At 39.6% G+C, this 18,774-nt stretch overlaps 1 long non-coding RNA gene across 1 annotated transcript in view; it reads left to right on the forward strand.

Moving 5' to 3' along the window:
- LOC145713946 (uncharacterized) overlaps window positions 1-2,761 on the forward strand; it is a 228,598-nt gene extending 225,837 nt beyond the window's left edge. Inside the window, exon 4 of the long non-coding RNA XR_014136738.1 lies at window positions 2,304-2,761. This is a non-coding gene — a long non-coding RNA (uncharacterized LOC145713946). The remainder of the gene's footprint in view (window positions 1-2,303) is intronic.
- The last annotated feature ends 16,013 nt before the right edge of the window (window positions 2,762-18,774 follow it).

Below are 18,774 nucleotides of genomic sequence, written 5' to 3' on the forward strand. Positions count from 1 at the left end.
AAAAACGGTCAAAAATACCAAGTGTTTGTGAAGAGGTGAGGAAATAGAAACACTTCTGCATGGCCAGCAGGGGGTTAGAGTGGTACAGCTATTGTGGACAAAAATGGTGGTGTCCTAAGTGAAGTTAGGCACACTCCCTATGAGTCGGCAATCCCACTCCTTTGTGCAGGATGTAGAAACACCTGCACACAGACCCACCATGGTATCTGACAAGGCCTGCTCATTGCAGCATTGTTTGGGAAACACAAGCGGTTGGAGGTAAATCAGCTGCCCACTGGTGGGGGAATGGATACATAAAACGCATACTGTTCAGGAATTAGAAGCAGTTGCAGTATGGAAAGACCTTAAAAATACACTCTCAAGTAAAAGAAAAAGAAACAGATGAGAGCTACAATACTACTGTATAAATGTAAACACGCAACAGTTGGTAGTTGACATATATATGTCATTGGAGATACAACAGACACATTCATGTGAGCTTCTGGTTGGAGTGGAAATGGAGCCACAGGACTGGTAATTGGTGATGAAAGAAAAAGACAAGAAAATGAAAGAAGAAAGTGACTATGTACGACCCCATGGTGATAAAATTTCCTCTTGTCTGAGGAATAAAAGAACTCAAATTTCTGTATCTGGAATTTAAAGAAAAGTGATTAATTTTTGTCTGTGTTTGTTATCCTTCATTCTTATTGAAACCTTTCTTTAGTTCCTTCAATTATACGTTATAATGTCTTGACTTAAAAAAAAAAACAGTCATGATAGTTGGGCTTAACTTTAATTTTGTCCCTTCTTTTCATGTATAACTTCCTTTTTCTGTCTCATTAATGGCCTTACACTTTCATAATGTTGTATCTTAAAATGTCTACATCCTGAGGGAATAAAAATTCTGTGCCAAAGAACTCTCTTTTGTGTTACCGCTAACCTCCTCAAGATAAATTCTATTATTATAGTCTACACAGGTGATGGTAGAGTTTGAACTCATAACCCATTGTGAACACATTATGCTGATGACACAGAGTTCATACTGTTTGTGTCTATTAAATGATTCTGCATATCTTCACTAATAAAGTTTCAGGATGTTTCGATTCGAAGGTATTGTATAACTGATCTAGTTTATCCCTTTACATTGAACCCCCTCATTCAAGCAGTGGTGTATTTACCATGAAGCCAGTGAAGCTTAAGCTTTAGGGGCCCTACCTTGCAGGGGCTTCTTCCACATCTCTACCAGCACCTGAGAGATGTATTGGCATAGTCCCAGGTATTTGTAAAATCTGCAAAAGAGGTTGAAAACGAGATCCGTTAAGACCACTTTTTCCATTCTGATTTCCTCCCCATCACACTTCCTTTTCATGTTAAGGAACCCTGGAGTGGCCAGGAACATTGTTATTTTTGTAATTTTGTATTATTTTACTAAAGATTAGCACCGCAAAACTTGGGTCCACCCCAACCTTCATTTATAATGCTAATAATCATAGTACTCCACTGTGTGTTCCGCCCCGCTCCCATCCTGCCTCTCAGGGGTAGTCACTGTATTGACTCTGTTTATTGCTTGTTTGCCTTTTTGTTTTATTTCATAACATGCAAGTTATAGGCTTTAACAATGTAGGATTTCTTTTTTGACTTGCAGTCAACTTTGTGACAGGATGTCGTACTTTACTCTCACCCTGAGTATTGTTGCTCAGCTGTGGTTCAATCATTGTCACTTCTGTTTGATATTTCATTGTGGGAATGTACCATAATTACTTTACCCATTCTTCTGTCAATGGCATTTGGGTTGTTTCAAGTGTCTTGCAATTTTGAACAGTGCGCTAGATAAACATTGTTGTACATATTTCAGATAACCATGTACAGGAGTTTCCTTTGGGTATATACCTAGGCGTGGAATTTCTAGTGCATAGAGTTTGAGAATGAAAAACAATAAAACATACCATAAAGTTGAACAACATATTTAGATTAATATATATTGTATGAGAGATATATTACATAAGAGATCCATTCTTCCCCTCTTTTCAACACTTGGTATTGTCAGGTTTCCTATTTTTTTGCAATCATTTGGGTATACAATGTGGTTTGCAGTCTTGTCTTTCCATTCGTGATGATGAGTTAAGGTGTGCATCTCTTCATGTCATTTTCCAGTCTTACGATAACCTTGTAAATTAGGGATTGTACACAGAGAGATTAAGTAATGTATCCAGGGTCATCCAGCTAGTAAGTGGTGGATTGAGAATTCAAACCCAGGTCTGCCTAATCAAAACCCTCACACTTATCAATTCTGTTATATTAACCACTACATTTCTTTTCAACAGATTGTGGGGAATAAGGATCTTGAAGAAGTTGCTGTTCCAGATCTTGCAATACTGAGAACCCAATCATTGAGAAGCCTTTCTTTCCCAAAGTTTGAATTAACAGCAGTTGACCCACCAAAAGTAAGCTCTATGCCTTTTGGGTATTTGCATTTATCAAAAGAAATCTTTGGAGAAGCAGAATGGCCTGATCTATCTAGTCCTCTGAATTTATGAAGTGGGTATAGTATTCTGTTTGCTTGGTGATGAACATTTAGACTAATACTTAAATCATTCCACAAACACAGAGTGAGGCCGGCAAACCAGGAAACACAGAGCTGAGAAAGAGTTATTGGCTTTTGAGTTTTGTTCTCTGAACCATTACTCTGGCAGGAAAGAGGAGATGTCATATTTTATAAAATTGCCAATTACAAAGATTTCTCGAATATGCAATTAATCTACTACATTTGTGTGTGTGTGTGGTTTGGGTTTGTTTGTTTTAATATCAAGGCCTCCTCTACCCTGGGTTCTAGTAACCTCACAGAGCCCCAGGAGTGACTTGAGTGGGGAGGCTGGTATTAGATCCAGACCTTGTCTCTTTTGTCCCAGCCCAGGCACTCTGTGAGACACCTTGAAAGGAACTGTCATGGGACAGCCAATCCTTATCTACCTTTCTGCCACTGGGACATAGGAGCAGAGCAGACAAAAGCTACAAATGCCTGCCTCTGGCATTGATTTTTGAAGGAGGGGGAAAAAAACTCAACAGTAGCAACTCTAGAATTTCCGATGCACAAATGTCACAACTTTAAGACATCTGGCATCTTTTCAGTCTAGGTAGCTGATTTTAGCACCCAGTCAAGGGATAAAGAAAGGGTCCCTTTGCAGAAATTTTGAAAATAAGCATATCTGCATCTTCACCTTGGAACCTCTGAGAAGGGGTAATCATAGGTGTTTGGACAAGCTGGCTGTGGGCAGCTGGAAAGATAGGGAAGAAAGCCCACTTTTTTTTTTTTTTTTAATAACAGCTGTAGTGAAATATACCTCACACATCATAAAGTTCACATTTTGAAAGTCTAAGTGGGTTTTAGTATATTCACATAGTTATTCAACCATAACCGCAACCTAATTTTAGAACATCTTTATCACCCCCCCAAAAAACACTATACTTGGCAAAATCACTTGTATATTCTGGATACACATCCCGTATTAGATATATGATTTGCAAATATTTTTCCCGTTCTGTGAGTTGTCTTTTCACTTTCTTGAAGTCTTTGAAGCATAAATTTTTTTTTTTTTTTAATTTTTTTTTTTCAACCTTTTTTATTTATTTTTGGGACAGAGAGAGACAGAGCATGAACGGGGGAGGGGCAGAGAGAGAGGGAGACACAGAATCGGAAACAGGCTCCAGGCTCCGAGCCATCAGCCCAGAGCCTGACGCGGGGCTCGAACTCACGGACCGCGAGATCGTGACCTGGCTGAAGTCGGACGCTTAACCGACTGCGCCACCCAGGCGCCCCTAAATGTTTTTAATTTTGATGCAGCGTAATGTATCTGTTTTTCTTTTGTTCCTTATACTTTTGGTAGCATATCTAATATATGACTGCTGTCTAATCCAACGTCCTAAAGATTGATTCCTATGTTTTTGTTGGGAAGAAAAACCTTTCTCTGTCCTTCAAGGTCTTTCTAGCTGGACTAAGAATCAAATTGACAAGAGACAGATTAACAGGAGAAAGTCAAACTTACTAGCATGCATAAGGGGAATCCACACAGACAATGACATTCCAAAGACAGTGAGACAACATGAAGTTTATATGAGCTCAGGAGAGGGGTACGGGTCTGAAGACACAAAGGGGAGAAAGACCATTAGAAGGAAGGTGAGAGGAGATGTTTGGGAAACAAAGGTTGCCCTAGTATGCAGATAACAGATTCCTCTTTACCCAAGAAATCTAATAGAGTTCTTCCTGGTACAGGCACAGAGTAGAGGGGGAGGTAAAGAGCTTTTTCCGAATCTTCTGGGGCTCGTTTGCTTTTAACTCAAAATAATGTTCATACCAAAGTGGCCCATCTTGGGGCAGCCTGCCCTTGGCCCCTATAGTGCCCTCTTCTGAAACTTCCCTGAAGTTTCACACATTGAAAGTTGAGCTGGTAGACTGTGGCATATTGTCGAACCACTCCTGACAATATGTAAGTTCAGTTCAACTCATTTCAGGAGGTGGTCATACAGCTATGTTCTCAAATTTAGGCCTATGGTTCAAGTAATCCAGTATTAGAAATGCCTGTTGTTGGGGCACCTGGGGGGCTCAGTTGTTTAGGCGTCCGACTTTGGCTCAGGTCATGATCTCATGGTTCATGGGTTTGAGCCCCACATCAGGCTCTGTGCTGACAGCTCAGAGGCTGCTTCCGATTCTATGTCTCCCTCCCTGTCTCTGCCCCTTCCCCACTCACACTTTCTCTCTCTCAAAAATAAATAACCATTAAAAAAAATAAAAGAAATGCCTGTTGTTTAAGAAAACAAAAGAAAAACAATGGTTAATGATTGGATCAAATTATAAACCAGTTTTTGAGTGCTGAGGAGAGCCAGTGGAAAAGATTTCTAGATGTCAAGCTCGAAGCATCTTCAGATAGAGTGAGAGCAGGCAGAAGCAGTGTGACAGAACTTCCTGGTTTGTAGTTGTGAGTGTCTCTGGTGATCTTTGAGTGGCCAGTAGAACAGCAGGCATGAAGACTGTGTACACATGAGCTGTAGTGATGATTTTTCTGAAGTTTATATCGAGCCATTCATATTTAGTTTGCAGGGCTTTGGGAAAAGGGAAGTTTTTGTTCTCAAATGAATCCACCTCAGAAAGGAGGGAGAAAAATCAACATTAGTTTGGAGAGTTATAGCTAGACATTGGAGGAAACTGTTATGCCCAGAATTCATGATCTCCAAAGACCACCAGGGAGCCGAGTCCGATGCAAAAGTAAAGAGCCTTTATTCGAGCTAGCTCGAGCTCAATCCCCTACCTGCACCAACGCAGCGGTGAGATACTGGGGAGAGAGAGAGAGTTTCAAAAGGACAAAGGTTTTATTGGGGCCTAGGGGCAGTTGGTGAGGTAATGGCTGTGGCCTCAGCCGATTGGCTGGGGAAGGGTCGGAGTCCTGTTACACAGGTCATCGGGAGTGTTTTGATCGGGAAGTTTGAACGGGTGAGGGGGAGGTTACTCAAGGGGAGGAGGTGTGGTCAAGGTGAAGGACACAGAACAAGATGGAGTCGGCCGGCATAGGCCCGCCCTTTCAGAAACCAGAAGAAATCAGGATCTAGTCCAGTTTATAATGAAAAGGCCAAGTGGGATGGCAACTATTTAGCTTGGCTTTTGGCCTCTGGAGGATGTTAAAAGTTCAATCTGGAGATTCCTTATAAAAGTTCCAGCAAAGCAGGTTTTCAGGAGCCTATATGGTCACTGCTATTCTTGCTGCACTTATGTAAATAATGAGGCCAAATTGTTTTCTTCCTTCTTCCTGCCTTTCTTGACTGTCTTTCCTGTCAGTCTTTCCTTCCTTCCTTCCTTCCTTCCTTCCTTCCTTCCTTCCTTTTCTTCCTCCCTCCCTCTCTCCCTTCCTTCCTTCCTCTCTCTCTCCCTTCCTTCCTCCCTCCCTCCCTCCTTCCTTCCTCCCTCCCTTCCTTTTTTCCTTCCTTCCTTCCTTCCTTCCTTCCTTCCTTTCTTCCTTCCTTTTTTCCATCTTTCCTTCTTTGGATTCTATAGATTTGGGTGAATTCCTCTTTTCTCAAAGTCCCCAGAATATCCTGAGGTTCCTGCACCTGCCAGGAAGTGACCTTCTTTACTCACCTGGTGAGGCTGCTGGGAACTCTGTAAGCAAGGTATCAGGCTGCTCTTTCCAGGGAACTGTATTGGCTCCATAAAATCAACCTTAGCTCCTTAAAGCTGTCTGGTCATATCTGGGTATTTCCATGTCTTTCTCAGATATGACATTCCAGACAAAATCTTGGTAATATAACCAACGTTTCCAATTGTGTCATGTCATAAGGAGAACAGATTCCTTTTTTAAAGTTTATTTATTTACTTTGAGAGTGAGAGAGAGAGAGAGAGAAAGCATGAGTGAGGGAGAGGCAGAGAGAGAGAGGGAGAGAGAATTCAAAGCAGGCTCCACGCTGTCAGCGCAGAGCCCAATGTGGGGCTTGAACCCGTGAACCATGAGATCATGACCTGAGCCGAAATCAAGAGTCAGATGCTTAACTGACTGAGCTGCCCAGGTGCCCCAGGAGAACAGATTCTTATTGAACTTATACAAATAAATAAATTGACATGAAAATATAAGAACACTCACTGAATTTCTGAAGTTTGATGGGATCAGGTGGGGGAACAAGATAAATGTTTTAATTTGTTCACAAAGGTACATTTTAACAACTTGCTATAAGTCATTTGGAGAGAAAAAATTTCCTTAAATTTGGAAAAATAAAACATTTTAAAGAGTCAGCAATGTTTCAAACAAAAAGTCATAAAAATTTTAATTATTCTCAGTTCATTGAGTCCCATCTTACTGATTTTTATTCTGCTTGAATCCAGTTTTTACTAGTTCAGAAATATTCTTACCTAGTTCAGTTTTATAATTTAAGGTTTATCAGAAACTTGTACTCAAAATTTTTTCTGAGTCTCACTGAAGAGGAGACACATTTGCAAAATAGCATCAGAGTAAGACAGTAACTGTAAATGATGAGACTTAAAAATATCCATGGTCAAAGGGCTGATTAAAGTTCATTACAATGCAGTTGAGAAGGAAATTCGGTTATTTATGTGACACACAACACTTTAAGCTAATAACATACCAGAACATCAGATTTCTAAGAGTTTTATATAATTTTTAGAACACTTATTTTAATAACATATCTACATAAATATAATCTAACAGGGTTTAGTGCCACCTATTTGACAGTGCTTCTCATGTAATTTAATGTAGCAAATAAGTCTGTTTAGTTTAATATCTCACAAAATCTTTGAAATGTCCAGGAACTTTCTGGAACATCTAAGTTAGACTGTGGTCAAAAGATTACAGAGGATGGGGAGAAGGCAGCGGAGTAGGAGGACACTAGGCTCGCCTCCTTCCATGAACACAACTAGATAACTATCAAATCATCCTAAATGCCCCAGAAATCGACCTGTAGACCGGCAGAACAAATCCCACAACTAGAGGGAGCAAAGAGGCCCCGTGGAAGAAGGCAGGACATGCAGAGAGGTGGCTTGAGAGAGAAATGGATTGTGGTCACTGCAGTGGGGAGGGAGCTGCGGTTGCAGAGAAGGATGACAGACAGACTAGCGCACAGGGGACGACATGGGTAAAACGACTCCCCATAGCAATTGGCTTGGAGAGTGAGAGGGGCTGAATTTTGTGACTCCTGCCAACCAGTCTTGAAGTCTGGAGTTTTAAAGGTCTGGGGTCTATGTGCTTGGCTGGGATAGAGCCCAGAGGATACTGACTGCCTGCTCTTGGAGAGAAGGCAGGCAAACAACCCACAGACATGCGGCATAGAAACAGCGATCTGAAGAGCAACTGGGGCACACAGTGGGGAGGTTATTTGCTTATCTTGGAGCATGTCCCAGAGAAGCAGCATTCCTGGAGAGACCTCTCCGGGAACAAAGGAACTGGCTGGTGCCATTTCCCTCCCCTGCCCCTCAGCATAAGCACAGGGCCACCTACAGGAGTGCTGTATCCACACTCATGACCTAACTTGCCTACACCAAGCCCCGCTCCCCTGCACTCAGTGGAACCACCCTTCCTAGTCACACTTGCCTCAGTCCCAGCGCCGCAGGCTCCCTCCCCCAGAGGACTGACCCAAACCCTTGTCAACGCCATGTCTCTTAACCTGGGAGTTCTGAGGAGCCTCTGTTCTGGCAGCAGTAGTGACAGGTCTCGTTTCACAAGCAGACCAGAGCGCACCTCGTTAAAATGCACCACATTCAGGCCAGGGACCCAACACTGCCTGCAACAGGCAAAGAGAGCCTCTGCGGCTGACTGGCCTGAAGGATAAAGTGGCCAGGACACGACAGCAGAGCACACAGAGCACACGCTAGACACATTCCCAGAAACAACCCTGGGGAACAGGAGACACCACATGGCAGGGCACGATAGCACCTCTTCATAAAGCCATTACCCTTGAGAACGGGAGATGGAGGTGCCTTTCCTAACACAGAGAAACAGGCACAGAGACTTAGACAAAATGAGAAGACAGAGAAATTTATCCCAAACGAAAGAACAGGATGAGGCCACAGCCAGAGACCTAAGTGAAACAGATAGAAGTAACATACCTGGTAGAGAATTTAAAGTAATAATCATACAGATACTCACTGGACTGGAGAATAGACTGGAAGACATGGATGAGACCCTTAACAAAGAGATAAGGAATAACATAGCAGAGATAAAGGGTACAATAAACAAAATGAGAAACACCCTTGATGGAAAGAACAGCAGGATAGAAGAAGCAGAGGAACAAATTAGCGATCTAGTAAACAGAGTAATGGAAAGTAATCAAGCTGAACAAAAGAGAAAGAAGATTTATGCAAAATGAGAACAGACTTAGGGAATTGAGTCACTCCATCAGACATAATAATGTTCCTATTATAGGAGTTCCAGAAGAAGAAGAGAGAAAATGGGGCAAAAAAATGTATCTGAAGAAATAATAGCTGAAAATTTTTTAATCTGGGGAAGGAAACAGACATCCAGATCCAGGACGCACAGAGAATTCCCATTAAAATCAACAAAAGCAGACTCACACCAAGACATACTGTAATTATTGGCAAAATATAGTAATAAAAAATTTTAAAGCAGCAAGACAAAAGGAGATAGTAACTTACAAAGGAAAGCCAATATCTCTGATGAACATAGATGCAAAAATCGTCAACAAAAGACCTAGCAAACAGAATCCAACAATATATTTTAAAAAGTCATACACCACAATCAAGTGAGATTTATTCCTGGACACAAGGGTGGTTCAGTATTCACAAATCAATCAACGTGATAAATCACATCAATAAGAGAAAGGATAAGAACCATGTGATCATTTCAAATGCAGAAAAAGCATTTGACAAAGTACAACATCCATTCATGATAAAAACCCTTTAAAAAGTGGGTTTAGAGGGAATATACCTCAACATAATAAAGGCCATCTATGAAAAATCCACAGCTAACATCACCCTTAATGAGGAAAAACTGAGAGCCATTCCCCTATGATCAGGAATAAGACAACGATGTCCACTCACCATTTTTATTCAACATAGTACTAGAAGTCCTAGCCACAGCAATCAGGCAACAAAAAGAAATAAAGGCATCCAAATCAGTAAGGAAGAAAGAAAACTTTCATTATTTGCAGACGATATGATACTATATATAGAAAATCAGAAAGACTCCACTAAAAATCTGCTAGAACTGATAAACAAATTCAGTAAAGTTGCAGGATGCAAATCAATGTACAGAAATCCATTATATTTCCATACACCAATAATGAAGTAGCACAAAGAGAAATTAAGAAAACAATCCTATTTATAATTGCACCAAAAATAAGATACTTAATAATACATCTAACCAAAAAGGTGAAAGACCTGTTTTAACTACATTTATTAGAATTCTTAACATTAGAAACCTAAATTTCTAATGAAAACTAAGTACTAAGCAATTGTGAACTGTTATACCAGTATTCTTTAGATTGGCAAATTTATGAATATATTTCATAACTTCTAGAATCATTTTTTTTCTTCATAGTACAGTCTTTCAATAAAGCACAAAACACGTTTATTAACAGAAACAAGTTTATCTTCAGTTTTTCTGTAACAAGACAAAAGTAGATAAACCTATGTTCGGTTCTTACTGTTTCATTATTTTATCTTATGTGGAAATGATCTATATATTCAATAAATTTAACTTAACTCATAATTTAATGTAGCAAAACTTTAACGTTTCAAGTTACCAAAGATTTTGAAGCTATTTAAAAATTTACTTACCAAACTTTTTATCTTATTTCCATCTATTTAATTTACTTAACAATTTTGTTTAGATTACCCATGAAACTTTATGAGGCATTAGAAAAAGTCAACTATTATTCTCAGTTGTTTTTTTTCTGATAAATTTTTCATGGTAACATGAACTTATATGACTTTTGGCAAACACAGCTAGAATAAGTTTTGTATTAAATTTTTTTTAACTTATAGTGTATATGTATAATTAACATATAGTGTAATAATGATTTCAGGAAAAGAATTTAGTGATTCATCACTTACATATAACACCCTGTGCTCATCCCAACAAGTATCCTCCTTAACCCCTTGCCCATTTAGCCCATCCCCCCACCCCAAAACCCTCCAGCATCCCTCAATGTTTTCTGTATTTAAGAGTCTCTTATGGTTTGTCTCTCTCCCTGTTTGCATAGTATTTTTGTTTCCCTTCCCTTATGTTCATCTGTTTTCTATCTTAAATTCCACATATGAGTGAAGTCATATGATATTTGTCTTTCTCTGACTGACTTATTTCGCTTAGCATAATACACTCTAGTTGCATCCACATGGTTGCAAATGGGAAGATTTCATTCTTTTTCATCACCAAGTAATATTCCAGTGTGTGTGTGTGTGTGTGTGTGTGTGTGTGTGTGTCTTCTTTATCCATTCATCAGTCTATGGACGTTTGGGCTCTTTCCATACTTTGGCTATTGTTGATAGTGCTGCTATAAATAGTGGGGTGCTTGTGCCCCTTTGAGACAGCACTCCTGTATCCTTGGATAAATACCTAGTAGTACAATTGCTGGGTCATAGGGTAGTTCTATTTTTAATTTTTTGAGGAACCTCCATACTATTTCCAAGGTGGCTGCAGCAGTTTGCATTCCCACCAGCAGTGCAAAAGTGTTCCCCTTTCTCCACATCTTTGCCAACATCTGTTATTTCCTAAGTTGTTAATCTCAGCTACTCTGACCAGTGTGAGGTGGTATCTCAATGTGGTTTTGATTTGTATTTCCCTGATGATGAGTGATGCTGAGCATCTTTCATGTGTCTGTTTGCCATCTGGATGTCTTCTTTGGAAAAGTATCTATTCATGACTTTTGCCTACTTCTTCACTGGATTATCTGTTTCTTGGGTATTGAGTTTGATAAGTTCTTTATAGATTTTGGATACTAACCCTTTATCTGATATGTCATTTGCAAATATCTTCTCCCATTTCATAGGTTGCCTTTTAGTTTTGCTAATTGTTTCCTTTGCTGTGAAGAAGGTTTTTATCTTGATGAGGTCCCAATAGTTCATTTTTGTTTTTGTTTCCCTTGCCTCTGGAGATATATCAAGTAAGAAGTTGCTGTGGCCAAGGTCAAAGAGGTTGTTGCCTGTTTTCTCCTCTAGGATTTTGATGGCTTCCTGTCTTATGTGTAGGTCTTTCATCCATTTTCAGTTTATTTTTGTGAATGGTGTAAGAAAGTGGTCCAGTTTTCCCAATACCATTTGCTGAAGAGAGTGTCTTTTGTCCATTGGATATTCTTTCCTGCTTTGTCAAAGATTAGTTGGCCATAGTTTGTGGGTCCATTTCTGGGTTCTCTATTCTGTTCCATTGACCTATGTGTGTTTTGTGTAGTACCATACTGTCTTGATGATTACAGCTTTGTAGTATAGCTTGAAGTCCGGGATTGTGATGCCTCCTGCTTTGGTTTTCTTTTTCAGGATTGCTTTGGCTATTTGGGGTCTTTTCTGGTTCCATACGAATCTTAGGATTGTTTGTTCTAGCTCTGTGAAGAATGCTGGTGTTATTTTGATAGGGATCTCATTGAATATGTAGATTGCTTTGGGTAGTATCAACATTTTAACAATATTTGTTCTTCCAATGCATGAGCATGGAATGTTTTTCCTTTTTTGTGTGTTTTCTTCAGTTTCTTCCATAAGCTTTCTATAGTTTTTAGTGTATAGATATTTTTACCTCTTTGGCTAGGTTTATTCCTAGGTATTTTATGGTTTTTGGTGCAATTGCAAATGGGACTGATTCCTTGATTTCTCTTTCTGCTGCTTCATTATTGGTGTATAGAAATGCAACCGATTTCTGTACATTGATTTTATACCCTGTGACTTTGCTGAAATCATGTATCAGTTCTAGTGTTTTTTCGTGGGGTCTTTTGGGTTTTCCCCATAGAGTATCATGTCATCTGCAAAAGGTAAAAAATCCTTGGTGATTTGGATGACTTTATTTCTTTGTGTTGTCTGATTGCTGAGGCTAGGACTTACAACACTGTGTTGAATAACAGTGGTGAGAGTGGACATCCTTGTTGTGATCCTGACCTGTGATCCTGAGCTGTCAGTTTTTCCTCATTGAGGATGATATTAGTGGTGGGTCCTTCATATATAGCTTTTGTGATCTTGAAGTATGATACTTCTGTCCCTACTCTCTTGAGGGTTTTTATCAAGAAACGATGCTGTATTTTGTCAGATGCTTTCTCTGCATCTATTGAGAGGATCGTGTGGTTCTTATTCTTTCTTTTATTAATGTGATGTATCACGTGGACTGATTTGTGGATATTGAACCAGCCCTTCATCCCCAGAATAAATCCCACTTGATCGTGGTGAATAATTCTTTTAATGTATTGTTGGATTTGGTTGGCTAGGATCTTGTTGAGAATTTTTGCATCCATTTTCATCACGGAAATTGGTCTGTAGTTCTCCTTTTTAGTTGGGTCTTTGGTTTTGGAATCAAGGTAATTCTGGCCTTGTAGATTGAGTTTGGAAGTTTTCGTTCCCTTTCTATTTTTCGGAACAGCTTCAGAAGAATAGGTGTTAACTCTTCTTTAAATGTTTGGTAGAATTCCCCTGGAAAGCCATCCAGTCCTGGACTCTTGTTTGTTGGAAGATTTTTTGATTACTGAATCAATTTATTTACTGGTTATGGGTCTATTCAAATTTTCTATTTCTTCCTGTTTCACTTTTGATAGTTTCTATGTTTCTAGGAATTTTTCCATTTCTTCCAGATTGCCCAATTTATTGTCATATAATTGCTTATAATATTCTCTCATTATTGTTTGTATTTCTGCAGTGTTGGTTGTGATCTCTCCTCTTTCATTCATGACTTTATTTATTTGGGTCCTTTCCTTTTTCTTTTTGATTAATCTGGCTAGGGGTTTATCAATTTTGTTAATTCCTTCCAGGAACCAGCTCCTGGTTTCATTGATCTGTTCTACTGTTTTTTGATTTCAATATCATTGATTTCTGCTCTGATCTTTATTATTTCCTGTCTTCTGCTAGTTTGGGGCTTTCTTTGCTGTTTTTTTTTTTTTTTTTTTTTTTTTTTCCAGCTTTAAGGTGTAAGGTTAGGTTGTGTATTTGAGACCTTTCTTCCTTCTTTAGGAAGGCCTGATTGCTATATACTTCCCTCTTATGACTGCCTTTGCTGCATCCCAGAGGTTTTGGGCTGTTGTGTTTTTGTTTTCATTGGCTTCCATGCACTTTTTAATTTCCTCTTTAATTTTGTGGTTACCCCATTCATTGTTTAGTAGGATGTTCCTTAATCTCCAAGTATTCATGATCTTAACTTTTTTCTTATGGTTGATTTAGAGTTTCATAGCATTGTGGTCTGAAAATATGCAAGGTATGATCTTGATCTTTTTGTACTTGTTGAAGGCTGATTTGTGTCCCAGTATGTGATCTATTCTGGAGAATGTTCCATGTGCACTCGAGAAGAATGTGTATTCTGCTGCTTTAGGATGAAATGTTCTGAATATATCTGTTAAGTCCATCCAGTCCAGTGTGTCATTCAAAGGCATTGTTTCCTTGTTGATTTTCTGCTTAGATGATCTGTCCATTGTTGTAAGTGGGGTGTTGAAATCCCCTACTATTATGGTATTATTATCAATGAGCTTCTTTATGTTTGTGAGTAATTGATTTATATATTTGGGTGGCTTTCACATTGGGAGCATAAATATGTACAATTGGTAGATCTTCTTGGTGGATAGACCCCTTAATTATGATATAATGCCCTTCTTCATCTCTTGTTACAGTCTTTATTTTAAAATCTAGTTTTACTTAGTATGGCTACCCCAGCTTTCTTTTGACTTCCATTAGCATGATAGATGGTTCTCCATTCCCTTACTTTCAATCTGTAGGTGTCTTTAGGTCTAAAATGGGTCTCTTGTAAGCAGCATATAGATGGAGCTTGTTTTCTTATCCATTTTGATACCCTATGTCTTTTAATTGGAGCATTTAGTCCATTGACATTTAGAGTGAGTAGTTAAAGATATGAATTTAGTGTCATTGTGTTGCCTGTAAAGTTGGAGTTTTTGGTGATGTTCTCTGGTCCTTTCTAGTCTTTGTTGCTTTCGGTCCTTTTTGTTTTGTTTCATCTTTTTTCCACTCAGAGTCTCCCTTAAAATTTCTTTCAGGGCTGGTTTAGTGGTCACAAACTCCTTTAGTTTTTGTTTGGGAAACTCTTTATCTATTTTCAATGACAGCCTTGCTGGATAAAGAATTCTTGGCTGGATATTCTGATTCAGCATGTTGAATTTATCCTGCCACTCCTTTCTAGCCTGCCAAGTTTCCGTGGATAGGTCTGCTGCAAACCTGATCTGTCTTCCCTTATAGGTTAAGGACTTTTTTCCCTTGCTGCTTTCATAATTCTTTCCTTGTCTGTGTATTTTGTGAATTTGACTACGATATGCCATGGTGATGATCAGTTTTTGTTGAATCTAATGGGAGTTCTCTGTGCTTATTGGATTTTGATGTCTGTGTCCTTCCCCAAATTAGGAAAGTTTTCTGCTATAATTTGCTCACATAAACTTTCTGCCCCTCTTTCCTCCTCAGCTTTTCTGTCCCTCAGTTCACCTCTCTGCACCGCATACCTGCCGAGTTCTGTGGCTCAGGTTATGCAGATTGTTGTGTCAATCCTGAGATCAATTTCCTAGATGTGCAAAGTGGTTTGGTGCTGATCTAGCTGCATTTCATGGATGAGACAAGCTGAGAAGTTCCATGTTGGTCTGCCATATTCCCTCCCACCCCCCATCTGAGGTCCTTATGTTTTTTTACTTTAATTCCAATATATTAATATATAGTGTGATATTAACTTCAGGTATACAATATAGTGATTCAACACTTCTGTACATCACTAAGTGCTCCCTGTGATAAGTGTATTCCTTAATCCCCATCACCTATTTCACTCATCCCCCTGCTCACCTCTATATTTAATGCTGGTAACTCATTTTATTTTATTTTATTCTTTTTATTTTTATTTTAGAGAGAAAGAGAGAGCACGTGAGTGGGGGAGAGGGGCAGAGGGAGAAAGAGAATCTTAAGCAGGTGCCACGTTCAGCACAGAGCCCGATGCAGGGCTTGATCCCACCACCTTGGGATCATTACCTGAGTAATGCTGGTAACTCTAAAGACATCCATGTTAATTAAACGAACAACCTTAAATTAACTTGAATACTGAATATTTTTCCAGATCATGTGAACTTGGAAAACATTTGGGTTAGTTTCTTTCTGATTTTTGGGATGCCCAATCCTTACAAATACTTGCCTTCAATCCTACTGAATAGTACTCTTTTATAAGTTAGTTTCAGCAATACTATCTGGAAATAGAGAAAATATCTCACATTTATAACATATATGGCCACACATACGCAGACAAGATACATGGACACACATACAGACAAGATGCAAACAGTCTTATAGCTTTTGTTCTTACAAATATTTGTGGAAAAGACATTAAAGACTCAATTTCAAAAACACTTCCCCCTGTTTTTCTTATGAAAAACTTCTTCCTAAAGTTCATATTTTAAAAAATGGCTCATAGATCCTAGAGAAGATGATGGAAAATTTATATCACAAAAGCACAAAGAAAGTATTCAGGTTTTCTCCAAGGTGGAGATTTGGAGCATTATGTGCCTTGTTATCAGAAGTATAACAGTCTGGGCACAAGAGCCCTTCTGGCAGTTTATATTTCAAACACGCCTCTTTCCCCCTTTTTTTTCCTTGCAGTCTCCGGTGATTATGGTCTGTGTTTACATTTTAAAGACATAAGATTTGGGGCGCCTGGGTGGCTCAGTCGGTTGAGCATCCGACTTTGGCGCAGGTTACGATCTCACGGTTGGTGGGTTTGAGCCCCCCATCGGGCTCTGTGCTGACAGCTCAGAGCCTGGAGCCTGCTTCCGATTCTGTGTCTCCCTCTCTCTCTCTGCTCCTCCCCTGCTCACATGCTGTCTCTCTCTCAAAAATAAAGATTTAAAAAAAAAATTTTTTTTTAATAAATATATAAAGACATAAGATTTGGGCACCTGGGTGGCTTAGTCAGCTAAGCATCTGACTTTTGGTTTCAGATCAGGTCACGATCTCGTGTTTTGTGAGTTCAAGCCCCACATCAGCCTCTGCACTAATAGTGCAGAGCCTGCTTGGGATTCTCTCTGTCTCTCCCTCTCCCTCTCTTTGCCCCTCCCCCCCTCTCTTTCTCCAAATAAATAAACTTAAAAATGTTTTAATTAAAAAAAAAATAAAGACGTAAGATTTATAATGTTAAGGGGAAAAGAATGCAAAAAAAATTTCCCCCCAATGTTTCAGGGTAATTGCTATTTAAAATTTACTTTTGGGGAGCCTGGGTGGCTCAATCAGTTAAGCATCCAACTTCAGCTCAGGTCATGATCTCGTGGGTCATGTGTTTGAGCCCCACGTTGGGCTCTGTGCTGACAACTCAGAGTCTGGAGCCTGCTTCAGATTCTGTGTCTCCCTCTCTCTCTGCCCCTTCCCCTGCTCAAACTGTCTCTAAAATGAATAAATGTTTAAAAAAATGTTTTTTAAATAAATAAAATAGAGTTTACTTTTTTCTTCTCAAGTGTAGGACAATTGTGTTCCAATATCCTGATCTATTATAATATCTACAAACATTTTAAGAAGAATAAGTGAGGTTTGGGGAGTGGTAAGATAGTGGGACTTGCTTCTACAATTGCATATCTGTTTTTGCAGATACTTGTAAAACAAAGAATGGTTTCTAAATCCCCAAAGAACTAGATTACAGCCCGAATATCAGGGGACTAGCTCACTTTTTAAACTAAATTTGCTTCTTTATATTGGGGAGATTTTTAACGAAAACAGAAATCAAAAAACGTATGCCCCTGTAAAGTCTGTATAAAGCATTTTAATGAAAGCATTCTTTCTGGGAACACAGTTCAACATTAGCTTCTATTATCCCCTGAATATTGGCCTTTCACAGATCGTTTGCGGGAGGGGCTAGGAAAAATTTCGTTCTGTTTCTTCTGTGGAGGTGAGGAGGTGCTGTGACTAGCCATTAATCTTTTTATTTTATTTTAATTTTTTTCTTAATGTTTATTTATTTTTGAGAGAGATAGAGACAGAGCACGACAGGGGGAGGGGCAGAGACAGAGAGGGAGACACAGAATCCGAAGCAGGCTCCAGGCTCTGAGCTGTCAGCACAGAGCCCGACGTGGGGCTCCAACTCGGGAACGGTGAAATCATGACCTGAGCCAAAGTCGGCCGCTTAACCGACTGAGCCAGCCAGGTGCCCCGCCATTAATCTTTTTAATTCTTCTCTAAATTTGGTAGCATCTTCTAAAAGTAGAGGCAAAGGAACTTTTACAATTTAAGGCTCAGCTGCTGTCCAGGGACATGAATTCTTTTGTACTGGGCCTTCTAGGATACACCTGTCAAGTACGTGGCATAGGAAAGCCTGATTCTGGCAGAACCAGGTTACCAATCCCTGGAAGGTAGGAGCAAAGGAAACTTTATCGCCAGTGTCAGATGCTTTTGTTAAATTCATTTCCTTGCTTTCAGCATTTATGTGATCAGCCTGTATACTTAGAATCCAGAGATTAGGCCTGAGTGCTCTCTGTAAATCTTGTAAGTAAAGGGAAAACAGGCAGATGAGGCCAGATTTCAAGGGGAATTTACATTGGATGTGGACATTTGTTTTTTTTTTTTTTTTTCAACTTTTTTTTTTTTTTTTTTTTTTTTTATTTTTGGGACAGAGAGAGACAGAGCATGAACGGGGGAGGGGCAGAGAGAGAGGGAGACACAGAATCGGAAACAGGCTCCAGGCTCCGAGCCATCAGCCCAGAGCCTGACGCGGGGCTCGAACTCACGGACCGCGAGATCGTGACCTGGCTGAAGTCGGACGCTTAACCGACTGCGCCACCCAGGCGCCCCTGTGGGCATTTGTTTTTAAGTCTTAAGTCTAATTTTTGTTCTTTCATCGTGTCAAGGGAGCCCCTGAGGCTAGCCATGATACTGATAAAACAATTGAGAACTCTCTATAGAGAATGTTTTTAAGTGTAACCAATTTAATGGTCCATTGTCTGGCCATGGGTGAGTAGCATCTATTAATAGGGACTTAGAACAATAAGCTTCTTTTTTTAAGTTTATTTTAATTAAGAAAAATTTATAGCTTATTCATCCTGAGAGAGACAGCGCGAGTGGGGGAGGGGCAGAGAGAGAGCATCCTAGGCAGGGTCCATGCTGCCAGCGCAGAGCCCAATGTCGGGCTCAGACCC

Source organism: Panthera onca, chromosome X (assembly GCF_046562875.1).
Source record: "Panthera onca isolate mPanOnc1 chromosome X, mPanOnc1 haplotype 2, whole genome shotgun sequence".
NCBI lineage: Eukaryota > Metazoa > Chordata > Mammalia > Carnivora > Felidae > Panthera > Panthera onca.